General features: G+C 43.3%; 1 protein-coding gene across 1 annotated transcript in view; it reads left to right on the top strand.

Moving 5' to 3' along the window:
- BMP5 (bone morphogenetic protein 5) overlaps positions 1 to 20,565 on the top strand; it is a 736,485-nt gene that overhangs the window by 271,672 nt on the left and 444,248 nt on the right. The window lies entirely within an intron of this gene.

Raw genomic sequence — 20,565 nt, 5'->3', positions numbered from 1 at the left:
GAAAAGCCTGAAGCAGTGTCTGGCACACATTTAATTTGTTGGTGGAGTAGACTGCCAAAACAGTGAAAACCCCTTCCATATTTTGTTGTCATGGAGGAAGAATGCTACAGCAGTATTGGACACGTGCATTTTGTGGGTATAGGAGAACTCAAAGCAGTGTAATCCTGTATTGTGTAGGTGAGAAGGGTGAATGCCAAAGCCGTTGTATGCATGATTGTTTTGTAAGTGAGGAGAATGTTAAAACACTGAGAACCATACATGTTTGGTAGGTGATGGAGAAAACCTATGCAATGAGGACCCGAAGCAACTTGCATAGGTGGAAGAGATGGCCAAAGAAGTGTTAGTCACATGTGCAACCTCTTTCCTGGATGTCGTTTGGCACGACATGTGATTTTTTTAAAAAATCTTTTACTTGCTGCTTAGTCTTATTTTCAGATTTTTCTGTCAAGTCTATCTTTGCATGTCTCACTGAACGTCTTTGCGTTTCCCTGTCCACTATCCTAGGGCCACTATTGTTTTGTTCCCCCAGTTCTATCAGTGAGGACTCTAGACTAAGGGTTGCATCATCTACTATAACATTTCTTAGATATTTTCTTGAGTCTAGTCGCAACTGATTCTTCCTTCCATTCTTTCATTTTTTACAAGCCTATTTAGATAACCCCTTCCCCCCTGCTTCTGTTTGGTTCTCCACCTCTGGTGCCTCAATATTTCTATTGCTTGATGGATTCTCACATATCTTCATGATTCACATTAATGTTTGATATGTTGGTCATCTTTTCGAGGATATATCGTCTGTGGCCGTCTGTTTATTGCGCATCGTTTTGATTTCCTATGTAGTTTGTTTTAGCATTAAATTTGAAAGTATGTCGATTTTTACATTTCATTTGCACAAGATCAATGTGTGTGCTATGACTTAATCTTTTATGTTTTCGTATATTTCAACTGAGGCACTAAGGACAGTGTTGAGTGCTGAACTTGATGGTGATGTTAGCTTGATGTGCTTATCTTCTGCTCTCAGAGTATGCTGCAGGATTCTAGAGCCCCTCTTGTCCGTTTCATATTCTGTCCCACTCTGGGACATTGCTTCTAATAATTGTGAAGGCGAGCCTGCCATCAAGTCAGACTCTTCCTGAATTGGTTGGTCGTAACAATGTCCCTGTGCATCCCCATACTCTATGAACAGTTGGGCCTGGCCACCCTATGCCTTTATTGCCCATCAAATTCCCAGCACATGTAGATGTTGTGTGGGTTCCCTGCCCTTCTTCTGATGTAATGTCAAAACGCGTAATTCTACTGCTACTTGAACACACACCTTGTGTGTCTGTATGGTTAGTCATAGATTGTTCTGTCATTCTGTGATTACAACAAATTGAATCTAGCAGCTCTTCTTCCGTAATTTTTGAGCATAGTTTTGATTGAACTTCAGCATCATATTCAAAGGTGCATAATTGATTCTCTGCTTCTTTACTCAGTGTACGTCCATTCCTAGGGGCCTCTGAGGTTGTCTGTGTAAGTTCCAAGGGGGCTGGATGTGTTTGCTTGCTTATAATTGGGGGCATGGTTTCACTTTTAGGGTTTGGTGTGTAAAGTTGCGCGCTATTTTTATAGCTAAAGTTCTGTTGTGTTATGCAGCGTACCGCTTCCAATTTGGTGGTATCTAACTGTTCTGATAACAGCAGTTCGTGATTAGTAACAGTCTCAACACTCCTTACCCCTAGCTTGCAAATCTATCTTCAGATGTACCATTTACCATAGAGACACCAAGCCAAATTCAAGGGCACCGAGCCCACAGCCACTTGCTTGGTAGTCTACACCTAACAGGTCATACAATGTTTGTAATGCAACCTGACTTAGAGTCGTCACACATAATTGTGCCTTACTTTGTTAAATGCAAGTTCAAAGGCTCTTGGCCTGCAGATACTTGCTTGGTAGGCCACACTTAACAGGTCACACAATGTTTGTAATGCCTCCCTGACTTATAGCCGTCACACAAAAGTGTGCCTTACTTTGCTAAATGCAAGTTCAAAGGATCTTGGCCTGCAGTCACTTGCATAGTAGTTCATATTAGGCGGGTCACACAATGTTTGTACCGCACAACCAACTTATACACAGTGCACAAAATTGTGCCTCACTTCAGTAAATGCAAGTTCAAAGGCTCTTGGCCTGCAGTCACTTGCATGGTAGTCCACACTTTGGCCCTCATTACGACCCTGGCGGAGTGGGTTTCCGCCAGCGTTATTCGCGGCGGACCCGTCCGCCCTACTACGAGTTCCCGTAGCGCCATGGAGCCTTTCTCCGCCTGGTTTTACCGGGCGGAGAAATCCATGGCGCTAAGGGACCTCGTTGTTAATTACGCCACCGTACTTTACGGTGGCGTAATTAACGCCTTCCCCACTCCCATTATACCCTATGGGGCAAGAATGGGAATGGGGAAGGGCAAAATGGGGATTGGGGATTTACCGCTCCGCCAAGGTCGGCATGGGGTGGTAAATCCGCCAACCCCCATGGCGCTATCGGCGGCTTTCCGCCGTGCTCCGCGGTGCATTTAGCACCGCGAATTCCGCCAGGGTCGTAATGAGGGCCTTTGTAATTTACCACAAACGTAATTGTTCATCACAAAGTTAGTCCTATCTTTACCAGATGCAAGTTCAAAGGCACTCAAGCACAGAGTCACTTGCTTGGTGATCCCAACATGAATTTCATACGCTGTCTCTGAGCAGAATATTGATTTCAAGAGGTCATGAATGTAATCAGTTCAGGCTCATGTGTATTCAATATGCTATTGAGACATTGGTGCTGACCGTTCACAAGAACGATTTCACAGGTGTTGCCGCACAATTACTCACTCGATCACAGTCTCGTATCAACAATGTACAGTTCCAGCGGCAGCAATCTTTCACTCAGCTAAGGTTTTTAGCTTTTGCCAAGTTTTACAGCTCTCAAAGGTCAGGTGATATGAGGTTCGCTGAGCGGGGCGGCTTGGCTCGGCAGCGGCTCGCACTAACACACAGTTCAAAATGAAAGAAAACAAGCAAGCAAGCGGGAAGCGGCGGGCAGCCGTGAAAATGCAAATATATGCTAAGTATAGGAAAGCACTTTTCCCGTATGGTACTTGCTTGAATACAGAGAGCAATTGCACCACTTCAATGCTACCGGGTAATGATTGACCTCTGCCCCCTGCAAACCTGACACCGCCAACACCAGCAACACTCTACTCACATAACTCACTCTGCTCCTGGAGACAGCCTAAGAGTGGTATGCCCCTCCACCATGTGAACTGACACGAAAAGCAGACTCTGTGTCCATGAAGAAAGTAATGCCTGCAACACCAGCAACACTCTACTCACTCCACTCGCTCTGCTCCTGGAGACAGTTTAAGAGTGGTAGGCTCCTCCTCCATGTGAACTGACACGAAAAGCAGACTCTGTGTCCATGAAGAAAGTAATGCCTGCAACACCAGAAACTCTCTACTCACTCCACTCGCTCCACTCCTGGAGACAGTTTAAGAGTGGTAGGCTCCTCCTCCATGTGAACTGACACGAAAAGCAGACTCTGTGTCCATGAAGAAAGTAATGCCTGCAACACCAGAAACTCTCTACTCACTCCACTCGCTCCACTCCTGGAGACAGTTTAGGAGTGGTAGGCTCCTCCTCTTTGTGAACTGACAAATTATATATTTTCTGAACTGGATAAGACCGGTAAAACAGATGTTCCAAAATATAAATATCCACAGTTGTGTGGTGTACACTGAGAAGGCTTTCCTGATTTTCTTGTTTGCATTGGTTTTGGTCATATCTAACTTCTGATGATGTGCACACCACAAGAGATGGTGACTTTGTGCAAAATGGTGATACAGTGACAGAAGTGGAAAAATTGAAATTGGGGTAGTCTAGCTGCAACCAAAAAATAGCCGGTGGAATGGCAGTAGGGGTTGGTGGAGCGCCAATTGCGGTTCAGGGCAGGGAAAGGTGGGGATTGACGATTCGATCTTGCTTTTGTTGCATTGGGGCTTGACTAGTCAATGCCTGAATAATAAAAAATGGCACTAGATTCTTCCCCGGCCGAAATGTCCCAAAATATATATAAATAGAAATCGTGGATCCAAATGTGCACACATTTAATAAGTTACAATTTTTCAGACAAATCACTTCAGAGCTTGTTTTTTAGGAGTTACCTTTGAGTCATTATTTTCACTAAAACACACAATTACAAACAGAGGTTAAACATATTGGGCCTCATTACGAGGTTGGAGGTATCCATGGCGCTGTTAGCACCATGGCTGCCTCCAAACTCGTTCCGACTCCGGCCTGGTGAATGGAGCAATTACTGGTCCATTCCAAGGTTGGCGGGACCGGTAATTCCCCATTCAGTAGGGCCCTTCCCCATTCCCATTTGAGCCCCCATGGGGCCCCCCATGGGGCTCAATGGGAATGGGGAAGGCGCTAATAACAGTACCGCAAATTGCGGTACCGTTATTTGCTCCAGAGTCCCTTTGCGGGTCCCATCCTTAACACCTGGAAAAAACAGGCGTTAAGGGAGGACCCGCAAAGGGAACTCGTAGTAGGGCGGTAAGGGATTACCGGTACCGGTGCCCTTAGCGGTGCCGGTAATCCCTTACCGCCCACCTCGTAATGAGGCCCATTATAATTGCAAGTAAATTAGAAATGCATTGCACTCCGCAAGGTGTCAGTAGGTAATAACGCCATGTATACTACATGCCTAGCACAAGCCATCAATCCAGCTAAACATGTGATTTAATTTTAAGTTGATATTATTACTGGATCCTTTCCTGTAAATAATTGTATTTATAAATAACACTAATTGAGCAAATCAGAAAATCAATACTTTTGGCACGCCTTACACATACCATAAACTCAGTACACTTTGCAGTTGCCAGTAATAATCTATCTGCAGTCACTTCAATTGAATACAATTAATTGAAGTAAAAGTAAGGAAAAAGCAGGGCTCACTAGTAGAATAATGTGTCCCTTATGACACAGAGTCATCTGGTAACACCAGTTCTTTGTGGAATGCTCCTCTGCTCTGTCACCCTTTTGGTCCATGGATCTCTGGTGAATTGCTCTCTCTCTAGTCCATTGCTCGTATGGTCCTTAGTTGCTCTTGTCAGTTGCCCCTCATGTCCATTGCTTTTATGAGCATTGGATCTTGGTAAAGTTCTTCTTGTTTCTATGTGCCACATAATGAGCACTTTGAAAGCTCCAAATTCCAGAACTTGTTTTGTGTATCCTTGCATTCAAATTCTCTGACTGGAGAAAGACATTGTAACAATAACCATGTAAAATGCATTCTACCTCCCACCTTAACCAACAAATCATCTCTACTCACAACTCCTCTGCCAAAAACAATGCCGGTCACCCAATGGAACATGGACCACCAGAAGGTTCACCAACTTTCCTTAAACAGCACAGTAATCCACAACAGATAGACCAAAATAACAAACTCTCCACATTCCTTAACCTCTGCTCTGACTGACACCACAGATATTTACACAATTAACACAAAGCAACCTTGGTATAGTATTAACCAATGCTCTAGATGGCTAACAAATTATATAAAACGTACACCTGACAGAGAGCCCTGTCTTGGCAAATCTGCAGACTTTCTAATTGTAATAAAGCAACCTTGGGCTGCTCCCGCTGCTACTGATTTAATTCCCTACCCTACCTCTCGCAGATCCTGAAGCTCTTAAAAAACTTGAAAATGACAAGTAATGAGATGCAGTTTTTAATAACACAGCGTGACCAGGGCATAGAAAATAGATTCACTCATTCTCCTTTGGAGCAGACCTCTGGACTGCCTGAGCAATTTCAGTGGCTGGCAGCAGTGAAGTAAATGCATTTTGGTTCTGAGATCGCAGTCCTCTCGCTATACTGAAATGGCTGGTGAGACTATGTAACTGCCTATCAAATCAAGTGATATGGGACTAAGGGAGAGCCAGTGCAACACTAATGCAATTCTGGTTGATGGCCTTCAGGGCTACTAACATCGCAGTATGAGTGTACACCATTGGGTCCCCAAAATCATTCAATCTGCCCCATTGTAAGGATATACTTTTTCTAATAGTGTGATTATAAGGACTCCAATTGTGTAAGTTAAATCAGAATAGGAATAATGTGTTTGGCCAGGATCACACTCTGGTAATAAACAGTGAAGCAGGGATTGTAGCACTTGTCCACATACTTTCTAATCTTTACCTGATACAAATATTTAAGTTTCAGATTTCAAGACCTACACCAATGCTGTCTTTAGAATTTACTTGCAAAATGCGCACATTGCAGGAACCTGACAACACGTAATTACTTGTAGAAACATGTTAAGTTAAAGGAATGTCATTGTAGCTTTATTTTCCACTTCCTGAAGGAAAAGCTATTAGTCACAGAATGTTATATAATGCAAGTCCGAAACATCTCTTATTGAATACTACGGTGCTTTCACCACTTTAAGACACACACTAAAAGAAGTTGTTTAATAAAAAAAAACACTTAGGTATGGAGAGGCTTTGTCACAAACTACAAGCTCTTTGTTTTGCATAATGTTAAGAACATTTATCGACATGAAGCAATGCTTTTCATGCATGTAAAGCTAGTAGATATCATGGCTCTTAACACATGTTTAAAAGGGGGCTTAGTTATTTTACTCACTTTGATTTGTGAGAGGGCACATATTCGCTAGTTAACTGGTGCAGTGTGGGGGTCTTTCGGTTGGAGATGCCCCCTCATGCATAAGAAATGCTCTGCTGATAGCAAAACAAATGTGTTTGCAAGGTTCATAAAGTGCTGGCTGCAGAGTTATGGATGATGTGTTAATCTCAGCTTTGGCCATTATGTAGTGTTTTTTCGACCAAACCAAGCTCATTCCACATTTGGCTTGGGAGAAATAAAATGCGTCCAGGAAGCTTTTTGTAAGCCTTTGAACTAAAGGTACGCACTGTAAAGTAGGAATTAACTAGTGCTGCGGCATACCAATGATTTGTATTACACTTCTACATCTGTGTATGAGAACATCTTTGTATCTTAGTCAGCTCTCCTTGAAAATGATGTGTCTTGGTAGGTAGGGCTAACATGGAAGTTTGATAACCGTGGGTGATATGTAATCAAAATTGTGCAGATCTTTGATGCAGTGAGCAGCAGTGTGGAGGCCTCTTTTTACAGCTGCTACGGTGATGGTGGGTCAGCAGTGCCTTTCTTGTATCTGCAGGAGATCACACGAGTGACCGTGCAGAACATCTGTATCTTGCACACCATGGATAGTTGATACCATGCATAATGTGTTGTAATTCCTATTTGTGTATTGAAGGAGAGATGGCTGCCTTGTGTAATCCCAGATATTTGGTGTGGTGTGTCACCTAAAGGGGAAAATCCTTGAGGTTCACGTCAGCCATGTGGAGTAACATTGTGTTGTCGGCGAGATGCACAAATGCACACATCACATTCTTTCGGTTTGGGGTAGGTGCTCTATGTAAATCTATAGTTTAGCCAATCACGCTTACCTCATCAACTTTTAGTTTGACTACTGTTGGTCGTACAACCAACATACATATATGTTTAAATATGTTCAAAATACTGCCATTTCATGCAGAGGATTCGAGCTGCACTCTCTGTAGCGATTTTCAGGCAAAATCAATCCCAATTAGAACAAATGCTGCCGGGTCCACACCTTGTTTGCCAAACATAACCTTCCTTTATTATTCTTGCAGGGAAAATCGTAAAATACAAAAACATGGAAATCCTTTAAAAATTCAAAGTGACCAAAATACACGGGTCCTCCCAAAGTGCAGCAATCAGTTTGCTGAGGCGTTCACGCGTTCTGCGGCCAACTCGCCGCTTGTTCACAACAGTTTGCCTCGTCAAAAAACATTTAAAAGACATGGAAGGGAGGCAGCCAGTGAAATTTAGGTGTAAACACTACCCAAGGACTAGTTTTTTTAGAATGCCCAGAATTACATTTCGGCCATCTTAGCCTAGTATGTTAGGTGAGTAGTAAAAGGCTGATGCGAGTAGTCTTAGCATTCTCCTTTTGTTTTGATTGATCGTATGGCATATTCTGTATAACTAGCTGGAGGAGAGTTTCAGGGCAAGTCCCCATAAAGCACTTTGAATATTACAATAATTTGAGAGACATTCCACATGGAAAGTATAAATAAAAACACCATGTGCTTCGGCAATCTGCTGAATAAAAGGGGGGTAGTAAAGTGCTCAGTGCATTAGTGGCATGTTCTTAGCGTGATAAAGTGCAAAGTGCCATGAAACATTTTGACGTATGGTCATTTCAACTTCTCTTCGATACTGTGATTACATCACATATCTGGATGTATCAAGAGTGCCTAGTCCATACCTGGTAATTTGTATCGAACATAAAGTGCATAGTACAAAAAAGCATAATTGACTACATCACAATCAAATATCCCTACTAGTTTCCTAAACTGCATTTTTTTAAAGTGCTTCGTGCTCTAGCAGCATATTGCTATAATTTTGCAGTCCCAACTTTGTACCATCTTAACAGGTTTTACATACCAATAAAGTGCATAGTGCAAGTCATGGTTATTCAAACTGCCATGCCTATCTTCGGAGTACGCCCACAATTCATTTTCATACTCACATTTGCTTGATACTAATCAGTATGCTCACCCAATAATTTTGTAAGGGGATTACAGCCACCTTTTTGTGACACCTTCTACACATCTTCCATTCAGTAAATATAATCAACAAAAGTGCAAAGAAAAACAATCACCTAAAAAACACATTAGAAGATTTAAAACCTTTAAAACCTAATTTTAAAACATTGTTGGTATTAGTCCTGTTACAGTTGACCATGTATAAATCTTCTCTTTGCAACCATTTAATCTGGGTACTGGAGAGCTTGGAGGATACTACGGAGAGACTTCTCTTTCAGATTAGGTAAGGTTCTCTGGTATCTATACGCTTTTTTACCCTCTAAGTAATTTCGATGTATATGTGTCCAGGAGACATGGGAGTTTGTTGGCACCCCAGAAAAGTATACAACTCTTCGTCGATATTATGTCCGTTGGGTTGTTTGCTTTCAAAGTCCAGGATACAACGGGTCTCTTTTTGTCTTAACATTTTCTCCTTGTTTCCTCCCCTTGGGCCCATTTCTATTTGGTGTAGTTCAAAGAATCTAAAATTCTCGATGTTGCTTTGGTGACAGTCTAAAAAGTGTCTAGCCATAGGGTAATTTGCATCATTGTGAAGAATTGCACGCACATGTTGTTGGATACAAATTTTAAGTTTGCATTTCGTGCTGCCAATATACCATTTCTGGCAGGGACAGGTAAGGGCATAAACCACATCATCAGTTTCGCATGTGATCCATTGTGGGATACAGCTTTTTTGGCCTGTCACCGGATGTGTGAATGCTTCACAGTTTATTGCATATTTGCAAATATTGCACTTTGTGCACTTGTGGAACCCCTTCTTTTTCGTAGTCAACCAATTAGTTTGTATCTTCGATTCTTCTTTGGACATGAAACTCTGGACCAGGATGTCTTTGAAAGATCTGTTTCTTCTGAAACTTATCTGTGGGTGACTCTTGAGACTTTTAGCGAGGTCAGGGTCTGCTAAAAGAATGTTCCAATGTTTTTGCAAAATGTGTCGAATAGTTTTGGCTTCCCTGTCAAACGTGAGGATAACCCTAGTGTTGTTCTTTTCTTCCGCCGGTTCCTCTTTTTTGTTGTGACAGCTTGTCAATAGGCTCTGTCTGTCAAGCTGTCCAGCTTTCAGGAAAGCCCTTTCTATGACTCGTTTTGGATACATCTGTCGTTGAAAGCCAGCGGCCGTGATCTTGCTCTCTTCATCATATGCTTCAAGGGTGGTGTTGTTGCGTCTGAGCCTTACAAATTCACCATAGGGGACACTCCAAATCAAACTCTTTGGGTGTCCATTATGTGCATGTAGTGGTGTATTTGAACCCACCTTTTTTCTATGTAACTCGCATGTGATTTTGTTGTTCAGTATTCTTACGTTAACATCTAGAAAGGTGATTAGAGTCCTGCTATGGGTTTCGCAGAATCTTAGATTTTTGGAATTTAGATTAAATTTGTATTGTATATATTTATATATATGCATATTTTAGTGGATATGGGGTGGGGGAGGTGGGAATGAGGTGTGGAAGGGCAAAGCGGGGGGATATGGGCAGCCCCCATTAAAATTTTAAAGAAAGTACTACCAACAGGATTCAAACTCAAGTTTGATGAGGTAAGGGTTGTTGATGAAACTACATAGAACCTTGCTAGACACCCATGTCTGGATCAAAGTTAGCTGGCCTTGAGTTGGTGGATGTTGTGGATGGATTTTATCTTCAGGAAGAGATGTGCATTGAGTATGTATTGGATGTGGGTGTTGTGTCCGGAAAGGAGAGTTCCCATGGGCTCCATGTCGACGCTGAAGGTGTTTGGCAAGAGGATGCATCCCTAATGGCAACTTCACAGGTGATGGGAAGAGGAATGGATATATCCCTCTGGAAAAACTGATGTTGAGGTTTTACGTAGTAGATACACAAGTGGAGGACGTTTTGTCAATTTCCAATGCACTTGTGCATTAGCTGATGAGGGTTTGAAGATTTATTGCGTCAAGGGTTGCAAAGAGATCATAGAGTTCCAGGACACACAGTTGCTCCTCATCCAGCATGCATAATGACTCAACATCCATTTGAATGGTGATTGGCTCTGTGATGTATTTGTATTTGATGCCGGATTGGTAGGTCCTGTGTTGTTTTTGTATCAGGTGGATGACTTTTATGGTTTTAGGGCTGGTGAGCAAGGACGATTGAGGAGGGATGCCATGGTGATTGCTAGTATGGGTTTGAGGGCTTCTGTGCTGAGGGTCTCGAGTATGAATTTGCAGTGCATCCATTTCCTTTCTGTATTTGTCTACTTGCAACATTTGTGTTAGGGACTTGAGTTTCTTTTAATAACTGTGCATATTTATTATAAAACAGAGGCTGTAACTTGCCCATCTCTACAATTATGCACATCTGCCTTATTTTCCTCACATCACACAAATATGTAAAGCTGAAATAATTTGTGAAATTGTGCAATATAGATTCATTCTCTGATCGTCAAAGATGTATACTATTGAGTGCTGATTCTCCATCATAAGCCTCAGCAGCCTCCCCAAATATCCAACAGAATATTTGCAGTGCGTTCTTACACTGACACCAGCCATCTCATTTCCAATCTCAAAATACCTCTATCTCCCTATCTCTAACCACTGGATAATTACCATTATCTACAAATTAGAAGCGGCTTGCTTCCACATGTGCTCTCTTCCCTCAATCCTACACTTAACAATTCCCCAGATCATTCCTGACTCATATTAACAAGAGTGGCAATTATAAATACCTTATCATTATCATATTGGAAGCCATATACTCAATACAGTAAAAGGGTGAATGTAATAAAGTATATACATTGAAATCAGCATTCAGAACATTTCTCAAATGTGCCGAGATAAGTGTGAACATCGTTTATGACTGTGCACATTGAATTAATTATGTGAGGATTGACATTTCAAAATTATTCGTTGAATATGAAACAAAAGTCACAGAACATGTGATCTCACATGTCTATATCCTGTACAAGGATCACAAACAATAAACCACAGTCACATTCAGATATTATGCTTCACGTTTGTTTCCTGCCATTTTGTTTATCCAGGGCACACGTGCTTTCACACTTAAACTTAGCTATTCAAAGCTTCGTCAAAGAATACAATGATTCTAAAAAGCAACTAGAGCTGAATATAATGTTAGCAACCGGGGCTGGAGCAGCAACCAATCAGGTTGCTCACAATGCTGGCTGAAACTACTGATCCAAACCTGCGTTCCGAGCAACCTGATGGCAGCTTCCCTTACTCTACCATCTTCCCTCTAACCTCCATTCCCTTCTTTTTCTAATCCCCCACACTTATCTGATTTCTGTGGCAGTGGCACCCACCGTTGTGGTTGGCTCCTCCGATTGTATGTGCATGGCTGCCATGGACATGGAAAAGGGGCTCAGTATGGAGCCGGTCTTCCAGCTCCATGGTGGCCATCTTGCCAAATTATTTTGTTTGAAACAACAGGGTGCCATTAGGCATCCCGTTCATTCAAACTAAATAATGTGCTCTATTCACTCCAGGTTACCACATTGGCAACCCAGGTTTCCAATAGCATTCATACCCTCTCTGGCGTGCCGGATCGGGTGCTATCGGCCCAGGGACCCTCGTTTAAAGCACTTGCTATGCTCGGCCCTTTAATTTGGCCCCAGACTGATAACACCCAATACAGCCAGCCGGATCATTTATGAATGCTTAATTAATAAGTAATGATATGATATGATTTAGTATTTATAATGCAAGTGTTTCTATGTCCCGCAAGACAAGGAAGGGGGAGACAAGACAAATGATCCTACTAGGCCTTGTGTCATTTGGATTGTGCAAGTGTGACAGCAAAAGTGCAATGAGTAAGGGAGGGGTGGAAGGGCAGTGGATGAAGGTTGGGTAAAAGTGCAGTCAGGGCACCAGGCTCTGAGTAAGTGCAGCCAGGGCAGCATGGCTCTGGGTAAGTGCATGGAAGGCAGGGGGCAGTAAGAGTTACAGTTACAGACCCTGAGTGTGCGGTATGCCTGGAGACAGTGCAGGAAGACTGGTCACAGAGGGGCCTGGTACCCTGTGAGAGCTCTGAGGGTACCGGGCAACCAGATTACGGAAGGCAGACAGGAAGGTTAGCAAGGAAGAGGAAGAGAGAAGGCAGAGGAGAAAATTAAGGTCTTGAGCAGGTAGTCCGGCTCAAGTTTAAGAGGGGCAGGGTGGCTGTTCCAGAGGGATGAACCTGCAGAGGAAAGAGCTCTACCCCCCACTCTCACCATGGAGAAGCATCCAACACTCAGAGACACATTTGGATATAGTGCAGGCTATGGCCCAAGAAAGTCTTTTGGGTGATGCATAGGTTCATGAAGTTGACCCTTGCCACTGGGAGCCAGTGCAGAGATTTAAGAGCTGGATAGATGCGGTCACTAGGCTCGAGGCCAAGGATAAGTCTTGCAGTCCTGTCCTGGATTAGTTGAAGGGGCGAAGAGTAGAGTTGGGCAGACTGAGAAAGAGGCTGTTACAGTAGTTCAGCCTGGAGAGAACCAGAGCTCTAGAGACATAGAGCTTCTGGGGGAAGGTGAGAAAAGGTAGAATACCTCTGAAGAGGTGCAGTTGGAAGACCCTTCTTGGCAAGGTCTGTGATGTGAGGAGAGAAGGAGAGAGTGGAGTTGAAAATGACCCCAAGGTTTTTAGCCTCCAAGGGGGGCAAAGGGTGGAGGACCCAAGGAAGGCGACCATAGTGCAAGAGGGAAAGCGGGAGCAAGGGTCACAATGCAAAGAATCTCAGTCTTCTCATTCATACTGGCGTTGAGGCATAGATAATTAGATTCACGCCATTCCTGAATCACGGCTAGACAGTTGGGAATGAGCGAGGAAGTAGAGGAAGTTGAGGGAAGCCTGAAAGAGAGCTGTGTGTCATCCGCATTAGCCTGGAAGTTAGAGGAGAAGGTGGAAATCAGGTCGGCCAAATGACCAAGTAAGCATTGAAGAGCCAGGGTGACAGGATAGAGCCCTGGGGACACTACAAGCGGAGAGAGAGGTGGTGGAGAGAAAGAGCCCAAGTTGGACCTGAGAGGGTCGGTCTAAGAGGAAGGAGGTCAGCCACACCAGAGCCTGATCCCTGATGACCAGGTTCTCGCAGAGTCGGTTAATCAGGATGGCGTGATTGACCATATCAAAGGCAGTGGAAAGATCAAGAAGTATGAGGACCGCGAGAGAGCTGGAGTCAGGTTTAAAGAGCAGATCTTCACTGGTGTTCAGAAGAGCAGTTTCCATGCTCTGAAGCCAGACTGATGCTCATGGAGACAACCAACAGATTCAGTGTGGAGGGTTAGCTGGGAGATGGCCCCATTTCCAGGAGCTTGCCCAGGAAATGAGTGATGGAGATCGAGCAACTGTTTTCTGGGCAGGAAGGATCAGCAGAAGTTTTTTTTTTTAGAAGGGGTGATCCAGGGAGTGCTTTCAGAGGGAGGGGAAAGATCCAGTGGCAAAAGAGTGATTACAGAAATCAGCCAAGGCTGGAGCGAGGGACATAATGTGATCCTTGATAGTTTTGGAAGAGCAGAGGAGCACCTGTTTGGAAGACACTTTCATAATTTGGACTTGTCTAGAAACATCATCAGGTGTTTATTTAGTTTACTTTTTGTAGAGCGCTGCATGTTCATGGGCCTCATGGTGCACAAAAAGAAAGCGACAAACAAAGAAATGGGAAGGAAGGGAAGGCTGAGTGCAACGGGGCAGAGAGAGGATTAGCCAGTTATTAGACTGAACAGGTGGGTTTTGGTTTTAACACCTTTTTAAAAACCTGTTAGAGAGTTGGTAGTCCTTATTTTGAGTGGCAGTGCATTCCATTATATAGGTGCCCATACAGGGAAGCTACAACCACCAAATGTTGTCATCTTGAAATTGGGCTGTTTGTGTTTGTGAAGATCACTAGAGCACAGGGGATGTGCCGGTTGATCAATAAGCAGCTGTTTTGTCAAGTAGAGAGGGGTGGTAGAAGACCAGCATTTAGAGGCCAAGGGAAGTATCTTGTGTGAGATCAGATGTATAACAGGCAGTCAGTGCAGTGCTTTTCTAGAATTAGAAACATGATCCTGTTTTCGCAGACCAAAGACCGCGCAAACAGCACTGTTCTGGACGAGTTGTAAAGATTGTTTATTGGCTTTGGTGGTCACTGACAGGAGGCTGTTGCAATAGTCAAGTCTTGAATTAATCAAAGCTTAGGCCAGTATAGATATACTTTCGAGGGAGATGTAAAGCCTAATTTGATGAAGGAGTTTAACCACGTATCCACAGGCTGTGTGAATGTGAGAAACCTGGGTTTTGATCTTTAGCTGGGAGTCCAAATAGACACCAAGGGCCTCATTACAAGTTTGCCGGTCCAGAAACAATGGTGCTGGTAAGCGTACCAGCACCGTTGTTTCTGGACCAGCAAACTACGAGTTCTGCGGGCAGGTGCCGTCCCACCCGCCAGGTCAGACCTGGTGGGCGGGATGGCACCCAGCCGCAGACTTTGACAGAAGCACCGGCACTGTTGCGCACAGTGCCGGTGCTTCTGTCCCCCCCATTCCCATGGAGTCCTATGGGACTCCATGGGAATGGGGAATTACGAATGCCTCTGCCTGACTTACTGGACTGCCAGGGCTGTAATGCCCCAGTTATTCCGGCAAGTCAGGCAGCAGTAAATCATCATGAGTCGGCTCCCGCCAGACTCGTAATGAGGCCCCAATTGTTTTGACACTGGTGGACACCGGTATAGAAGTGTCAGCAATCTTGAAGCTTCTATAGTTGGTGTCGAGTTTATTCAGACGTTGGGCAGTGACCACTATAAGTAGCTCTGTAATGGTGTCATTACGAGCCAATGAATTGGTTATCATACATGACTGAATTGCACTGTAAACTACATTGATGCTTTCAGAATCCTGTATGAAATTCCCAGATAGTTCGAAAACCACCTTGGTATCATCAGCGTAGGTGCTGTAGTGGACACCCAGTTGGTCAAGCATGTCAAGGAATTGTTGTATATCAATATTAAATAGAGATGAAGAGATGCAGGAACCCTTTGGCACTCTTGCGTTGAAATCTGGGCTCCTCCACTGTCACTCTTGACACTCGTGGACCAAGAAAAGATGCTATCAAAGTCAGAGGTCTTTCGAGAACAACCCACTAGGCCTTTCAGCCTGTCAACAAGAATGGAGTAGTCAACAAGGTCAAAGGCTGCTTAGAGGTCCAGGAGCATCAACAGAGCTGGGTGGCATCTGTCCACTATGCCTGCCAGAGTGGTTTTCTGATCCAGTAAGGCTCTCTTAGTCCCATTACTCACGAAAGAGTGTTATCAGAGAGATTAGAACGAAGGAGAGGGGGGGTGAGGTGGCCGGAGGGGGACTGATAGAGGTAGAGGGAGAGAGAGAGGAAGAGGAAACTGAGGACAGGATGCCCTGAGTTTTAATGGTGAAATGTGAAGCTATAGCTGAGTAGAGCACCTGGGAGGGAACAGGAGAGGTGAAGACTGCAGTAGGATTGGCCACCTCCTTGCAGATTTTAAAGAGTTTGGCCATGTTGTTAGAGGCCTCAGAGATGCGGGCTTGGATATGGACCCTCTTCTTGGAGTAGACAGTCTGTTTTGCCTTTGGAGCAGGCACCAGGCCAGTTTGTCGTAGGATGCACTAGATGCCCTCCAATTTCACAAAGTTATTTTACTTATTTTAAAAGGGACATAAGAAATAACTAAGACATTTGGAATGCAATTGGATTCCATTAATGTTCCAATGGGAAGTAATTGCCCATTCACCAAAATGTATTTTAAGGTTTACTTTTACTCTGTTCATTTCGCAAAGGAAAGTGGAATGCAGCAGCAGATGAAATGATGATCACTTACATATTGATTGTTTACAACTGAGGCGAAAGTGATCATGATACAATTTTGATCACCATTGCAAATAGTCATATCCTAATTTGACTTCTCCTGGCAATCGAGGGTGTATTATGAACCTTGTGGTATGTGTTTATTTTAGAGTGATCCAGATCAGTGTGGGGTGCTGCACTGACAGCAGCTCCTATCTGGTCGACATTACTGGACATTACTGGTGCATCTGTTAGTACCTCCCTCTAATACATCCATTGGTAGTTGGAAATGTATACTTCAGTATTTGATGTTTTTTCTATTTTTTAATATGAGAAACGGTGGGGTGTCAGCGGTTGCACACCCAGTTAAAGGAGAGGACAAAGGATGTCATTGCTCCACAGGTCCCAAGGTGATGGGGCGTTTAACCTGACTATTGTGCACTAACATTCTGCTGTCATATGATAATTCCTGGCGAAATACACACTTGTTATGATGGCAGTCAACAGTAGCCATCAATTCAATATTTATTTTAAGATAGCTCTTTACAGTGAGGGTCCTCCTTCCATACATTCATACGTAGATGCACTTGCATGCAGTGTTTCAGATTTGAAAGGGTTATTGATTTTTTATATAAACGGGTTTGCTGCAGCAGAAATGCTTTACCTAAATGCTTTACACATGTGGAGGCATGTTCTAGTGCATCTCCTTCATTTGCATCAAAACACGATGTGGGCTACTCATAAATCTTATCTGAATGTGTACATCTTGCATGCACATATTCAGATGTGCCTTTGCCTAGATATGAACAATTCCCTCAAATTAGCACAGGCAATAGTGCATAGCCTGAGTTCCTGGAACACGATTAGGAATTCAGGAAGGAGAAGGGTTTTCCTCCTGAGAAAATGTTTAAATAATTGGCTGAAATTGTGCATAACACAGCACAATGAGAGAGGAAAATTGAGGAAAAAGCTATACAATGTTCAATGTTTTCTATAGGGCAACACATGAAAACAAATTCAATAGATGTTTGGTCACCAACAGTACATAGGGGCATTTTAACAAAACATTTCCATAATGCCTCTGCCAAGTATGTACGCCAGTATCGCCACTGTAAAACACATTTTCTTGATCCCACAATTACATAACATGCCACCATTGTCTTTGAAAAACACTATTGATAAGGCATGTGCACATAATATATGCCATCATTGACACTTTAAATCAGTTGTTCATGAAGCCTGTCCCTACAATGTATGGCATAGTCCTCACTGTAAAATATGTTCGTACTGTTATTTTTTGTTAATTGCAAAGGATTTTGGTCTGCGAACAACTGGCATGCCTGGAGGTTGGCATATTGTGTCCCAGCATGGGGTATCCAGACCATAGTGAGCAGAGGAAAATGAGTTGAAAAAAATAAGAGAATGGGAACGTGGGTGAAATGACACAAATGTAAGTATTTAGTGATAGGGAAAGGGAAAATTATGTTTTATGATAGCTTGGATGCATGTATATCAATTTAGGTGAGCATAGTTCTGATTTCAGAAAGAAAGGAATATTCTGAATGTGTTTGTAATCAAACACACTGTTTATATGCAGCAGTTTAGAGGAGCAACAAATCAAATATAGTGTTTGACTGTGTGATGGGCTCAAGACTTGTGCTCGAGCTGGCCAGTTAAGATGTGGTGACTTTTCGTTTTAGGATTAACCTTTACATTTTACTGCAGGGCAATCCCTGGGAATATGAATTTGGGGAAGCCAAGTCTGGAGATCGGTTGTGATCTGGCTTAGAACAGACTGTGTGAAAGATAAATGAAGTTGGAGAGCAAAGGTACAGAGCAGACTGATATGGGTCTATTGACACATTCTATGACATGCTGCAAACCTGGCCCTCATGAAAAATGGCCAATCCAGTGATATTCCAATAATATAGTGTCTGAAAGTGCAGTTGCTTTACAGCTCAAGGTTCATGTGCCAGACATATGTGTCATGCTGGCCGTGCCTAATATATGCCGATATTGCCTTCAAAATGTGTCCATGCTGCTTGTGCCAGGTGTGCCTGTATTTTTCAGAATGTCACTGTAAAAACATTTCTATATTTCCATGGTGTACAGCAGGGTCCACTGCCCTGCCAAACAAGCGCACATGTTGCATGTTGCATGTTGCATGCGTTTAGTGTTGGAGGGTGCCCCGACAACCACAAAAGAAATATCTAGATTAGCGAGACAAACACATTCCCTCACGCACATTCATTCCAACTCTCTATCCTTCCCGCCCCCCTCTCTCTTTCATTCTCTCTCTGTCTCTCACACACAAACATGCATGCACACACTCACATACATACACACACAAGCACACGGTCACTGATTCACACATTTGCTCACCTGAATTAAAACAATCCCTCATACACAATCACATAAACTCACAGATGCCCAAATGCACACACATACATTTATTGTGCATACCTTGGCTTATGCCACAGCACACATGGTGTACTACTCCTCTCTTCCGTGGTGGTGCAGGGTCCTTTAGTGACAAGCGGACACACATGTAGGCAGTGTCAGAGCTCAGGGTAATCCTCCTAGCCCTCCTATCCCACTGCTCTGGAATAAATCCAGAGTTGGGATCAGCATCATGATCCACCCACGGTCCAGAGACAGGCATTCATGGTGTTCAATATGGCTGCATTTTCCAGTGCCAAGAGATCGAATTGAAGGCTGTGAAGTCCCTTCATTGGCCTCCAGCTCTCCCTAAAACCCTGTACAGCACAGCACATTCTTCAGGGCCTGGGCAAGTGATGGCCCGAATCCCTAGCACATGAGAACCACTGTGCAGAGCTTTAGGTACACCTGATTCCATGCAAATATAAGACTACATGTATTCGTGTTTTCCTTCGTGTTTCCATGAACAGGGGTCCTAATAAAAAATGCATCTTCTGTCGGATTTTTGGGTTCACAAATCTTTGTGAATTACACGCAAAGAAATGTTAATGTTCCTGTCAATTATATTTCAAGTGCAAAGAAAGCACTGGCCTGGAAGTTAAAACCACGATATCATGATACCATGATATCATGTGCTATACAAATGTCAAATAAATGAATAAATATGTAAATGATACAAAAAAGGTAGCAGACGCCCCTCTTTCAAAAGAAGAAGGCATGATAACCCGTTCAGTGGTTATTAACCACATTGAGAGTTTGCAGCCATTGCTTTTTGCTCACTGTACCTTTCACAGATGGGAAATATCCATTTGCATATCAGTCTTTGTCTCGCCCATATGGGCAGTCCAGCACTGCAATGCTATGGCAATTCGTCTCTCAGAACAAGAGTACCATCAGCAACCCCATACACGTGTTTCAGCCTTGTTGGGCATCATCAGTGAGGTGAAGCTGAGCCTCTCTAAGCACAGTGAGCAGGGAGTCCACGTCTGGTTGCCCCCAGGTAAATATGTAAATGATACTTACCAAAATGAATACAAGTGGGGTTGGCACCAAAAATTATACTTAACAAAATTAATACAAGTGGGATTGGCACCAGACAATCAGGATGCTACCATTCAAAGTGCATGTTTTGTTCTGATGTTGGGTTCACCACCTGTGGGTCATCACTTCCTCGGCATGCCTATCACTCCCAGGCCACTCCCTCAGCAGGACACCACCTGCCTCTGCTCCTACAACACATACCTCACTTACTAAATCTCTTCCTGCCATATACCCTCCACTGGTTATATGTGATCTTACCGACCACAATTTCAGAGTGGTAAATTTAATTGCCGACAAAATCCCCCAACCCCCTGTTTCTTTACCCTTATAACACCACCCCAACCCCATCCCAACCCATTTTAACACCTTTACCGCGCTGCCCTTTATTTATGTGTTTTTCAGTGCTATGGTCCGCTCTGAAATTTACCACTGTGTAATGTTTTATATATATTGACTGGATACCCCCTCCTGCTGCCCACATATAAGACCTCATTCGCGTTTGGTATATGATGGGTTTATGATACATAAGTTCTGCTCCACTACAGTTTCAAAATATGCAACTCTTTACAAGGAACACATTTGTTTTAGATGATTGTATGAACATTTGAAAGACATCATTTAATTCTAGAAAAGC

Source organism: Ambystoma mexicanum, chromosome 4p, assembly GCF_040938575.1.
Source record: "Ambystoma mexicanum isolate Mex_15411 chromosome 4p, UKY_AmexF1_1, whole genome shotgun sequence".
NCBI lineage: Eukaryota > Metazoa > Chordata > Amphibia > Caudata > Ambystomatidae > Ambystoma > Ambystoma mexicanum.
The sequence above is the reverse complement of the archived record's forward strand: the minus strand, read 5'-3'. Positions and strand labels throughout refer to the sequence as shown.